Source organism: Canis lupus, chromosome 19, assembly GCF_011100685.1.
Source record: "Canis lupus familiaris isolate Mischka breed German Shepherd chromosome 19, alternate assembly UU_Cfam_GSD_1.0, whole genome shotgun sequence".
Taxonomy (NCBI): domain Eukaryota; kingdom Metazoa; phylum Chordata; class Mammalia; order Carnivora; family Canidae; genus Canis; species Canis lupus.
This window is the reverse complement of record NC_049240.1, coordinates 19,987,672-20,000,459: the sequence shown is the minus strand read 5'-3', so window position 1 is coordinate 20,000,459 and position 12,788 is coordinate 19,987,672. Positions and strand designations below refer to the sequence as shown.

The 12,788-nt window shown below is 37.0% G+C and overlaps 1 protein-coding gene across 7 annotated transcripts in view; it reads right to left on the bottom strand.

The window, feature by feature from the left end:
• PRDM5 (PR/SET domain 5) overlaps positions 1-12,788 on the bottom strand; it is a 200,533-nt gene that overhangs the window by 165,480 nt on the left and 22,265 nt on the right. The gene's annotated exons all lie outside the window — the stretch shown is intronic.

Here is a 12,788-nt window from a genome sequence, read left to right as displayed (position 1 = left end):
GCCTGTTCTCCACCCTGCAGACACAGTATTCTTCCCAGGGCATAAATAGGATCACATCATTCTCATGATCAAATCTTTTAGCTGCTGGAATAAACCTTGTGATCTGACCTATGACTATCTCTCTAACTCCATGCCCTACATCTGGCCCCTTGTGCACTAACCACTAGCCAGGCTGGCTTTGTTTCTGGCCTTCAAACAGCCCACTGTATTGATATCTCTGCTCCTCCCTGGGTTCTTTAAGGTGGGGTTTTTTTTTGTGTGTGTATATTTTTTTATTGGAGTTTGATTTGCCAACATTTAGCATAACACCAGTGCTCATCCTGGGTTCTTGATCCAGGTGTTCTTCATATGGCTGTGCTCTCAATGTTTAGGGCTCAGCACAACCTGACAGCCCTGACAGCCCTGCCAGAGTGAGAAAGTAGAAATCATGAGCTAGGCATTTTAGCTCACTGTTCTGCCCTATTTTTTAAAGTAAACTTTTTGTTGAAATGTAACATAATTACCAAAAAAAAAAAAAAATGCAGACTTTAAATGAATCTTAATGAATCTCCCACAGTAAACACACCAATATAACTAGCAGACACATCAAGAAACAGCACCCAGAAAACTTTCCAGGTTCCTGCTCCCAAGTCACTATCCTCACAATGAGGTAATGGCAATCATGATTTATAATTTCATAAATTAGCCTTATCTGGTTTTGAAATTTATATAAACAAGTTCATGCAGCATGTACTCTTTGCCTCCAATTTCTTTCACTCAATGTTACGTTTTTGTAATACAAAGTTTTATAATATACCATACTGCATTTGACCATTTACTTATAGGTGGACATTTGGACTATTTCTAGTTTGGGACAACTTCTCATCATGCTGCTAAGAAAATTCTTGTATATGGCTTCTAGTAAATATATGAACAAATTTCTACTGGGAATGTGCCTAATGGAATTGCCACATTGTATAATATCCAGCTCTAGTAGGTACCACAAAACAGTTTTCCAAAGTGATTGTACCAATTTAAAAAACTCAGCATCAGTGTAAATGAGGTTCAGATAATCTTTGCAAATATTTGACATTATCTGTCTTTTTAATTTTAGTCATTCTGATGACTATATCATGGCATCTCATTATGCCTTTGGTTTGCATTTCCCAGATGACTAATGAAGCCGACCATCACTTCATGTTTATTGGCTATCTGGATATCTTCTTGTAAGAAGTGCCTGTTCAAGTGTTTGCCCATTTTTCTTTTTTTTTAAACAAAATGTAGTTCTTAATATACTCAGGATACAAATTCCTTTCCAGACATATGCATTAAAAATTTCTTCACCTTTGTGATTTGCTTTTTCATTCTCTTTATGGTATGTTCTTAATTTTACTGTTATCGAATGCGTCATTTTCCTCTTTACGGTGTTTATTGTTTAAGAAACCCCCACCTACCTTAAGATCATAAAGGTATTCTACATTTTCTTCCAAAAAGGTTCGTTGTTTTTACCTGACATGTTTACATTTATAATCATTTAAACTGACTTTTCATATACAATGTGAATAAGGGGTCTAGATATTCTTTTTCCATAAGAATAGCATTTTGACCCTATACTATTATTGAAAATTCCATCCTTTCCCCACTGTATTGATGACATCTTTGTCAAATACAGTGTCTATTTTTCTTGTCCTTATGTCAATACTACTGTATTAGATTAGAATGCCTTTACAGTAAGTCTTGATATCTGATAGTGTAAATCTTCCAGTTTTGATCTTTCACTCAAGGTTGGCTTGGTAATTCATATCCCTTTGGATTTTCACATCAATTTTACAATCAGTTTCCACCAAATCAAACAATCAACCAATCAAAACTTTCTAGGACTTTTAATGGGATTGCATATTTTGAAATCTACTGGCTTTATGCATATGGTTAATTGTGGTAAATGTTTTGTGCATTTGATCAATTGTCATTGGGTAGTGTTCTGCATATATCAGTTAGGGTACATATATTAATTATATTGATCAAATTATTTCTCTATCCTTCCCAGTTTTATCTTCTTGCTTACTCTCTCAGTAGTTGAGAAGGATGTGTTGAGTCTTCCAGTAGAATTGTGCTTGTCTATTTCTATTTTTAGTTCTTTCAGTTTTTGCTTTCACACTTGAAATATACATATCCTCTAGTGTACTGACCCTCTTCATTTCTAGTAATGTTCACTTCCTTAAAGTTTACTTGTCAAATACTAGTTACATCTGATTTCTTTTCATCTGCGTAATATATCTTTTTCATGCTTTTATTTCCAGGATTTCTGTGTCATTATGTTTTAAAATTGTCTGTTAAGGACATGAGGCTGGTTTTTGCCTTCAATCTATTAATAGTAATCTTTTAATTGAAGTCCATTTAAATCTAACATAATTATTGATCTAATTGGATTGATAGCTACCATCTTAATATTTACTTTCTATATGACCCAGTTGTTTCTTTTTTCTCACTTCTTGCCTGACTTTTTGCATTAAGAAAATTCTTTTATCATCCATTCTTTTCCTTTAATTAACTTGTTAGTTAAAACAATCCTTTACTATTATTTTAGATAATTTAGTTCAATTTATTTGATGATGCTACAACTTTGGAACTCTTAGATTCCTTTTGTTACCCTCCTGCCTTTCAAATTATTCTTATCATTACATAAATTGTATATACTTTTATTTATTTATTTATTTTTAATTTTTATTTATTTATGATAGTCACACAGAGAGAGAGAGAGAGAGGCAGAGACACAGACAGAGGGAGAAGCAGGCTCCATGCACCAGGAGCCCAACGTGGGATTCGATCCCGGGTCTCCAGGATCACGCCCTGGGCCAAAGACAGGCGCCAAATCGCTGCGCCACCCAGGGATCCCAAATTGTATATACTTTTAAATCCATAAAACATTACTATAATTTTTAGTACCATCAACATTTATATTTATTCACTCATATATTTACCTTCTGTTACTATTTATTCTATCCTGCATTTCCATGTTTCCATCAGAATTCATTTACTTTCTCCCAGAAGAGCTACCTTTACTTTAGTTTTTCTTTGGTGTAGGTCTCTTGGGTTTTGTTTATCTGAATACATCTTTATTTGTCTTTAATTTTTTTACAAAACTACTTATTAAGCAAATCAAATTTGGAAGGTCTGAAATTTGTTCTAAGGGAAAAGTATCAAATCCTTTATATATGCAATTTTACCGTAATAAAGAAATATATATATACTTTTAAGATTTAGAGCTATTTTCTCTCCTTTTCCATAAAAGAAAAACCAAATTTAAAAATAAACAGTAACAAGGGATCCCTGGGTGGCGCAGTGGTTTGGCGCCTGCCTTTGGCCCAGGACACGATCCTGGAGGCCCGGGATCGAATCCCACGTCGGGCTCCCGGTGCATGGAGCCTGCTTCTCCCTCTGCCTATGTCTCTGCCTCTCTCTCTCTCTCTCTCTCTGTGTGTGACTATCATAAATAAATAAGAATTAAAAAAAAATAAAATCTTTAAAAAAAAATAAAATAAAATAAAAATAAAAATAAACAGTAACAAAATTACAACAGAAAGTGTCAATTCCAAAAAATCTTACACAATTTGTATGATTTTTCATCAAGTGGTAGAACTCAAGTAATCATTTGAAGAAAATTTTATTTTAAAGGTATCATGTTAAGCTTCAATTAGGCATGTCCAAGATCAAGTCATGTTGTCTAAATAATAACTTACTGCCATTATCCTTTCAAGCTTGCATCTGCCCATTCTCTCCCCTGTCCTTTTAATACTAAAACACCCAAACATCTCAAACTCATCCCTTCCCTCTTTAGTATAATGCAATTTATTAGATTTTTTAAATTTAACAAAGTGCTTATATATGGTGATAATGCTAAATGTCCATATTTATATAGAGACATAATGTAATATCCTAGCTTTTTAGAGAAAGTAGTAAAAGCCAAGGATTTTAAGCACAAGGATGAACACTCTCTAGCTTCCAGCAGGGCAAAGAGAAAAATTGTCTTCTTTCCCACATGGTGGGAAATAACACCAATAATAACATGGTGATGTGTTATTTCCACACCACTAGATTCACATTTTTGAGACAAAAAGGGATAACAAGTAACTTGGATCAGAAAAGGATAGAGATATTTTCCCATTGTATTTTGCTCAAGATATTCTTCCATAAAATAAGTAGAGAATCATATCATAAAGATAAAAAAATAATAAAGAGGGATCCCTGGGTGGCGCAGCGGTTTGGCACCTGCTTTTGGCCCAGGGAGCGATCCTGGAGACCCGGGATCGAGTCCCACATCAGGCTCCCGGTGCATGGGGCCTGCTTCTCCCTCTGCCTATGTCTCTGCCTGTCTGTGTGTGTGTGACTATCATAAATAATTAAAAATTAAAAAAAAATAAAGAAACCTCATTAGAACAAAGCAATGAACACAAAAGGAAAAAAGAGGAGATGGCAACTTGCTCCCAGAAAATATAAAATTTTAAGAAATAAAAGGGAGGTCGGAATCTAGTAGTATTCTGTTAACACATATAGGGATCCCTGGGTGGCGCAGCGGTTTGGCGCCTGCCTTTGGCCCAGGGCGCGATCCTGGAGACCCGGGATCGAATCCCACATCAGGCTCCTGGTGCATGGAGCCTGCTTCTCCCTCTGCCTGTGTCTCTGCCTCTCTCTCTCTCTCTGTAACTATCATAAATAAATAAAAAAAATTAAAAAAAAAAAAAAAAAAAAAAAAAAACATCTGTTAACACATATATATCTTCCTGTTTCCTATTCAACCTTTCTTCTTCTTCAACATCATCACCATTTTCATCTCCTTCTCCTTTATCCTCATCCTCTTCATTATCGATAGTTCCAAGTCTTAGTTACCAGCATGAACATCAGCTTCTTCTCCTTCCCCTTTTCTGTCATCCATGTAAGAAGCTAAACTGTCCTTTAATAGATCTGACCACATAGCATCTTGATGAAGTCTCCTAATTCACCCACTCCTGTATCCAAATCATCGGTTGAACCAGGTGACAAGGGTTGGAGGCTTTTCGTGGCATCTCTTCAAGAAATCTTTATTTTGTATCTGACATAAACATTTTATCAAGTCTTTCCTAGATTCCTATTTGATCTCAGTCAACACTGAAATTGGGTTCCCACTTTTATTGAGATGAATGTATTTTAAAGTAAAGATTTTCAGCAAAATAAAACCTATTTTATAATATGATTCAATATTTTCATATTCTGTCACTTCAGTTTTGAGAAAATACTTCAGCATCTCTTCCTTCTTATCCCTAAGCAGGGTAGTCATTTGCACATGGTTGACAAACATTACCACAAAATTTGGGATTTGGGAGATCAGTTATGACCTCTTTTGAGGGGTCTGCAAACTTTGTTAGACTATTGTTCTACTTTGAAAACGTCCTCAATGGCTTGTTTGTAAAATCTATTTCAATTTACATATCTATGTATGTAAATGCCTATTTCTGTTCTTTCCCTCTCTTCAGAGAATCCAGAGTGGCAAATTTTTCCTCTGGCTGGGATCTGGAAGTGGTCTTGCATTGCTCATTTGAAGAGAAGACGAAGACTTAAGGTTAGGTCTAATGCTAGGAGAGAAATCCCAAGAACCAGTCACACAGGGACCTGTTCACATTTGAAGATGCTCAGAGAACTAGGCCTTCACTTTTTAGTATTTTTGCTGGGTATAGAATTCTAGATTAGCAATTATTTTCTATCACCTTAAAGCTATTATTCAGTTGTTGACTGTCTTACCACCTTTTTATTGTTGCTGTTTCAAAAGTAAGGTGTCTGTCTCTCTCTCTCTCTCTCTCTCTCTCTCTGGCTGCTTTTAAGATTGCTTTAGTTTTCAACAGTTTTACGAAGCTATATCTAGGTAGCCTGTTTTTTAATTTTGCTTTTTTTCAGATGCTGCATGAGGCCCAGAACTCAAGAAATTTGTCATTATCAGATTCGCTTACATCCCATATTCTTCCTCTTGCCCTTCAAATCCTAAAAAGTCATAACATTACAGATACATTAGATATTTTCACTGTCTCATGTATCTATTTTTAGTCCCTGTGCTGCATTTTCAATATTTGCTATTGACTTCCTCTTCATTAAACCTATCTTTTGCTCTGTCCTATCTAATATCTATTCAAATACTGAATTCTCAGCTTCAGTTATTATATTTTTTCTATTCTAGAATGTACATTTGACATTTATACATCTCAATTTTTATGGTAAAAAAATTTTCCACCTGGTTATTTCATGTTTCTTTTCTTCATTTTCTAGAGCATATCAATCATGATCATTTTAAATCTAATTTAAATTAATTTAAATTTAATTGCTAATTCTAATCAATATCTGAAATATTATTTATCCTCTGTTAGTTTCCATTGTCCAGCTTTTCTCTCAGATTTAGTCAAATAGTGCTATCTCTTAGCATCAAGTCATTTTTTTAAAAGATTTAATTTTTTTTATTTTAGACAGAAAGAGCAGGGGGAGGGGCAGAGGGAGAATGAGAGAGAATCTCAATCTGATGTGGGGTTTAATCTCACAACCCTGAGATCATGATCTGAGCTATAGCCAAGAGTCAGATGTTCAACTGACTGAGCCACTCAGGTGCTCCTTTTAACATCGAGTCATTTTTAATTAAATTCTGGACATTGTATATTAAGAAACTTTAGAAAATCCAGGTATTGTGTTTCTCCACAGTAGGTTTACCCTGACTTTTGCCAGGCAGAGTAGAAAGTGTTCATCACCAACTAATTAGAGAGTGAGCTGGGTTGTGGCAGGCTTCAGCCAGTCTCAATCGAAAATATTCCCACAGCATAGCACTGTAGTGCTTCCAACTAAAAGCAGTACACACTGAGGGCCACTTCTCAGCAGCATGAGACTGCAAAACACTCCACTTTTTGAAAATGTGTGGCTGAACTTAAACATTCTGCCACATAGTTTCATAATGCTGCCAACGTCTTGAGGAGGAATCGGGAATGTTTTTAGTTCTTCTAGATCTCCAAAGTTGTCACTCCAACCTCACAAGCCTGCCAAAAGCTCTACCTATTCCTCTATGCTCAAACAACATGGGCTGAGCTCAGATTTTTAGACTCTTGTCTAAAATCCAGGATCAGCAAAAGTCTGACCAATTTCCAAGTATAAAGAGACTGCAGGTTGTCATTTCACCTCTCCAAGTTTTCTCTCTGGAACCCCAGACATTCTAGTACTCCTTGCTATAACAGCTCTGACATTATACGAATCATTTTTATATTCAATCTGTCTTTGTAATTCTCAGCAGGAATACCAATATGTCCAAATTCTTATCTGACATAATTTTTTTTTAGTATTTTATTTATTTATTAATGAGAGAGAGAGACAGAGACATAGAGAAAGGGAAAAGCAGGTGCCTTGCAGGGAGCCTGATGTGGGGCTCGATCCTGGAACTCTGGGATCATGCCCTGAGCCAAAGACACACTCAACCGCTGAGCCACCCAGGAGTCCCTGACATAAATTTTCTTGCCCTATTTTGTTTTCTTTATATCCACATCACTACTTCTCATTGTATTACTTATAAAGGGTGTTTTACATCTAACTTTCCCTACTAAAACGTAAGTCCCAAGAAAACAAGAGCTTTCTGTACCCTCAGGATAAAATCAGACTGAATATTGCCTAACCATTGTATCCTTCCTTGTTCTACCATACTTCACTTACCATGCCTATTTTTGTTATATAGAAACAATGCCTATTTTTTTCTCTGTAAAGATTCCCAATGGCTTCATTGTTTTGCAGTATCAGAAAAGAGCAAAACCAATTCTACATGTACATATTCTTAATCAAAAACTCTTACTCCCTCACTCTGTTTCCTTACTTTCCCCTCTCGAAGAGAGAGAAATTCAAGATATATTTATTTTTGTTTCTTTCCTCCATGGTTCCTTCCTTTCATTGGGCTGTTGAGACCCTGACATTCATTTCTCTCTATGCTCAACTCTCTGCTGTAAGAAGCAGACCTACCCTCAGGCTCAGATGTGCCCTCTACAGCAGACTGCAGACCTGTCTGTTGCTGTCCAGGCGTTCTGGTATCCTCCATTCCAATTTTGCCTCAAATAGAGCCTGTGAGTCAGGCCACAGTTATCATCACAGTTGGCAGGCAAATATATTCAGAACCTACTATTCAGGCCCAACTCTTGCCAGTGCAAAGATAAAGATTTAAGAAGAGGAGTATAAAGTCCCCACCACTCTAAAGAACCCACCACTCTTGGGATCCCTGGGTGGCGCAGCGGTTTAGCGCCTGCCTTTGGCCCAGGGCGCGATCCTGGAGACCCAGGATCGAATCCCACATCAGGCTCCCTGCATGGAGCCTGCTTCTCCCTCTGCCTGTGTCTCTGCCTCTCTCTCTCTCTGTGTGACTATCATAAATAAATGAAAAAAAAAAATTTAAAAAAAAAAAAAAAAAGAACCCACCACTCTAACAGGGGGTTCCAGTTACCTTCTCCAATACAGCTTTTCTGGAGCCATGAACTTAATTAAGAGAGTTATGCTCATTAATGAGGTAGATATTTTCATCTTCAACTGGCTCCTATCTATTCTTCCTTGGTTAGAAACAAAGAGAGATACAGAAAAGGGTTTTTAATTAGGAAATATCACCAGTATGTAAGGTTTGGGGGTTGGGAAAAAAGTTCTCAAAAATAAACCATATTTAAAGCTCAATCACAGAGGGGCGCCCCAGTTCACCTGGTATGTACATTGATTTTGAAATAATAATTTACTATAACTGCAAGAGATTAACAATTCTTACAAACACCTACAAATCTTGTAATCATATTTCTCTAGCTATGTTTTTGAAAGCATGTTATTTACCCAGAGGTATAAAATCTTTTCTGCAGACAAAAATAAATAAAACAATGGTTATTTGATATTTTGTATTTTGTGATATGCAGCTACCTAGTAGAATGTAATGACCAATAGCCCTGGTAATTCTACTAGCCTCAGACATGAAAGATGTTTTCCTAATCAATCTTCAAGGCAATAGATTTAGAAAAGTAAACAAATGTAAAAACTCCTTAAGTGCCAGTAAGTCACAATCATACAAGTAAAGCTGACTCCTCTCATCATACTTTATGTACCCTACAATGTGTTAATTCTGGCACCCTTCCAAGACCACAAGTTCCTTAAGGGTAAGAGCATGGGCTTTTTAAAAAAACAAAGCTAAGCCCTGTTTTGTTGTCTTTCTAACACATAGAGATTACTTTTCTATCAAGTTGTAGAAACTTTTCTTCTAAGGTTTAATAGCAAGAAATCAAACTGTAACTAAGTAAAAGAGATTTTATTTTTTCCTATAAAAACATCACCCCGAATTTAAATATTTCACTTGACTCTCCAGGCTCTACCTAGTTCTTTGGGATTCTGTATGTGAGTTTTTAACTAGCTAACAGCAAGAACGTTTTGTCCACAGAGGACCATCCACTATTACTGAACTGTAGAATGGTATTCTGGCTCAACCTGCATCAGATCACACCACTAAATACCCAACTATACCCTGAACTGTTCAAAGACTGAGAGGCAAACATGGACCCAGCATGAGTAGGAGAGAGAGGGGGATTGGATTGAGACCTCTGTGATGTAAATTTTAGGAATGAATGACTCCACTGGAAATGTCAAATGACACCAAGTTCTGAGAACTTACCAGGCTAGTTTCTAGACAAAACTTCCTACAGGTGATGCCAAAGGATGCAAAAGGATGCTTTGGAAAAGGAAGGGAAGACCCACTGCAAACAGAGCAAGAGCAGTTTGGAGGATTCAAGCACACACTGGATTCACCAGTGGCTAGTTTAGAATGCCTGAGTAATAGGCTGGGAGAGGAAAAAGTATAATCTGTATAGTATTGTATATGTGCCAAAATTTAAAGGAATGCATGTACATGAAGCATAAAGACCTAGAGTCTAGAAAGGAGGTATTTGAACTGTGGCTTGAAATACTGAAGAAAGTATTATAGAAAAAGAAGCTCTTGGAGATTTATTTTTTTTTAAAGATTTTATTTATTCATGAGAGACAGAAAGGCAGATGGAGAAACAGGCTCTATACAAGGAGCCTGACATGGGACTCAATCCCAGGTCTCCACAATCAGGCCCTGGGCTGAAGGCAGCGCTAAACCTCTGAGCCACCTGGGCTGCCTGCTCTTAGAGATTTAAAAACAAAGGATGATTGAGAGTTTTAGCCACACATGAATGGAATTTGGTCTTAGAACAAGTCTGAGCGGGTATAGACTAGAAGGAAATTCTCAAGCTCCAAACCACCTGGAAGAAAGTACACAAAAAGACTGTTCTACAGAATAGAATACAATACAGACAATTGGGCTCATTCCACTAAATTATCCATGGGAAGCATTTATCAGACACTGGTTTATAGCCTCAAGCTCTGATTGGCCTCAGGTCCAAGAAATAAAGAGATCTTCTGCTAAAGCACTTAATTCTAAAAGAAAAACAAAAATCTGAGGTTATCAACAAGTCTTAAGGACAGATGAGACTGACTCTCTTCAGACCTGAATCTCAAATCCTGGTGGCCAACATAAAAAGAGGCTGAGGTGCTGGTAAATTCTCTGAAGCCGTGGGCATCAATAAATTTCCAAACTATTCCAAGAAGGTTGTAGCAGATGGTATTAATGCTCCCCACTGATCCCATTAGATCCCTTTATATCCTATCCCAAACTGACAGGGACTCACACACACCAGTGGGCTCCTGGTGCCTCCAAGTTCTTTGGTGTGAAATGGCCACCCACAGGGTTCACAGGTCCTGGCCCTGTCCACTAGAACTATTGGCACCATAAGCAAAGTGCAAATACACACTGAGAAAGAGCTATGCTACATGGTTTCTCACATGGTATCACTTTCCAGAATATCCTAAGGATCTGATTCGTGTTCCATAACCATACACAGACTAGGTTAACTATTGACTTGAGAAGAACAACCTAATGGGAGCTGCACATGGTTAACTTTGTAGCTATGGGCCATATTAGAAATGACTTCAATAACCAGTCTCAAAGTACCCACCAGAGAGGCGAAGCTTCCTATTTCCCTTTAAGAGGACTCAAAGGGCTCCATGAGATGAAGACTGCAGGAGGACCAGTCATCCTCCTCCCCCTCTACTCCTTCTGAATCTGCAACTCCACAGCTAAATAACAAAATTAGACTTTACTAGTATAACTCAAGGCTGGGAAGGAGTTCTTTCAGTTAACTTCATAAATTATAGGATTAAAGCTAGTAGGCAGCAAACCTTTGGAATTCAAAAGGTGTTGACTGTTTTTAAATGTTTCCCCCCCCCCAAAAGGTGAACCACTGAGAGAGGTGTTCCCTTGCCCTGCCCCACCCAGCAGCACAGCAAAAACTGGCTGACAATCCAAAATGAAAACCCGATTAGGAGGAAGACCTAGAGGAAGGAGTAGAAGGACGCATGAACTAAGGGGCTAAAAGGATCAAAGGTCTTAGGTGAAAAAAAGCAGGTTCATCAAGGGGAGACTCTTCTTTCTCTTCGGGGTTGCATAAAAAGTACAAATATTACTTATTCAAAACCCAGATATTAAATAAGAAGTAAAAATAAAATAAGAGCATAGCAATCACTAAGTGAATGGAACATCCCCTGAACCTACAACGCATAAAATCAATAGTTCTTTGGGCAGCAAAGTGAAAGGATGCGGAAACCAGTGTGTGAAAACAGGTACCAATATAAAGACATTACAGATCCATGAGAATAGGTCATGTAAAACTAGATTATCTGCTGCTACACTATCAACTACAGAACAGTTCAGAAACAGCCTACTTAAGTTTCTGATATGCAAGTGTCTCCTTCAAAATAGAAATTATTATCATTATCTATTTCACAATATCTCATAACCAGCTGTGCAAAACAGTAACCCATCACACTAAAATTTTCAGAACAAGTATCAAAAGCCCTTAACAACCTCCTAAATAGTTGATATTTGTATATTTATGACTTATTTCGGTTATCTTTTTGTCACACAGATGTTTGATTTCTGAAAATTGCATGGTTAAAAAAATTAACTGCTGAGAAAATTAAGACCTTATAGAAAACTAATGAAAGCCATTGAAAATATGTTTACATTCATAAAAATAAACAAAACAGTACATTAAATTAGGCAAATAAGGAACATTTTCCATCTTCCACTTCTGGTGAGGACAATATTATGAATTTCCATTTTCTATCATCCACACTGTTGAAACCTTTCAAGAATCTTCCTCAAGCACTGTTCCCCACCACCAGCAGTTTCAGTAATATTTTGTTTGCAGATAATAGACTATAATGGCCTTATGTGTCCAGTTGGCTAGGCTATAGTAACCAGTTATTTATCAAATAGTACTCTTAGCGTAGCTGTGAAGGGATTCCACAGATGTGGGTTTTTGTTTTTGTTTTTTTCACAGATGTCGTTAATACCTACAATCAGTTGACTATAAGTAGATTACTGCCAAAACTGCAGATGGCCGGCCCTCAGCCAATTAGTCAAAGGCCTTAATTGGACCTGAAGCTGGCCAGAGATGTTCTGCCTCAAGACTGCAATGTCAACTCTTATCTGAGTTTCCAGCCTGTAAGACTGCTAACTTGATCCCAACTTGCCACCCTAACAATCACATGAGCTAACTCTTTGAAAAAAAAAAAAAAGAAAAAGAAAAAAAAATATATATATATATACACCTCCATCGTACTGGTTCTGTTGCTCTTCAGACTCGAACTAATAAATACACATTCAGAGACTTATGTAACTCTCTACCCCTTTATGTTACACCTTTCTTATTTACTGA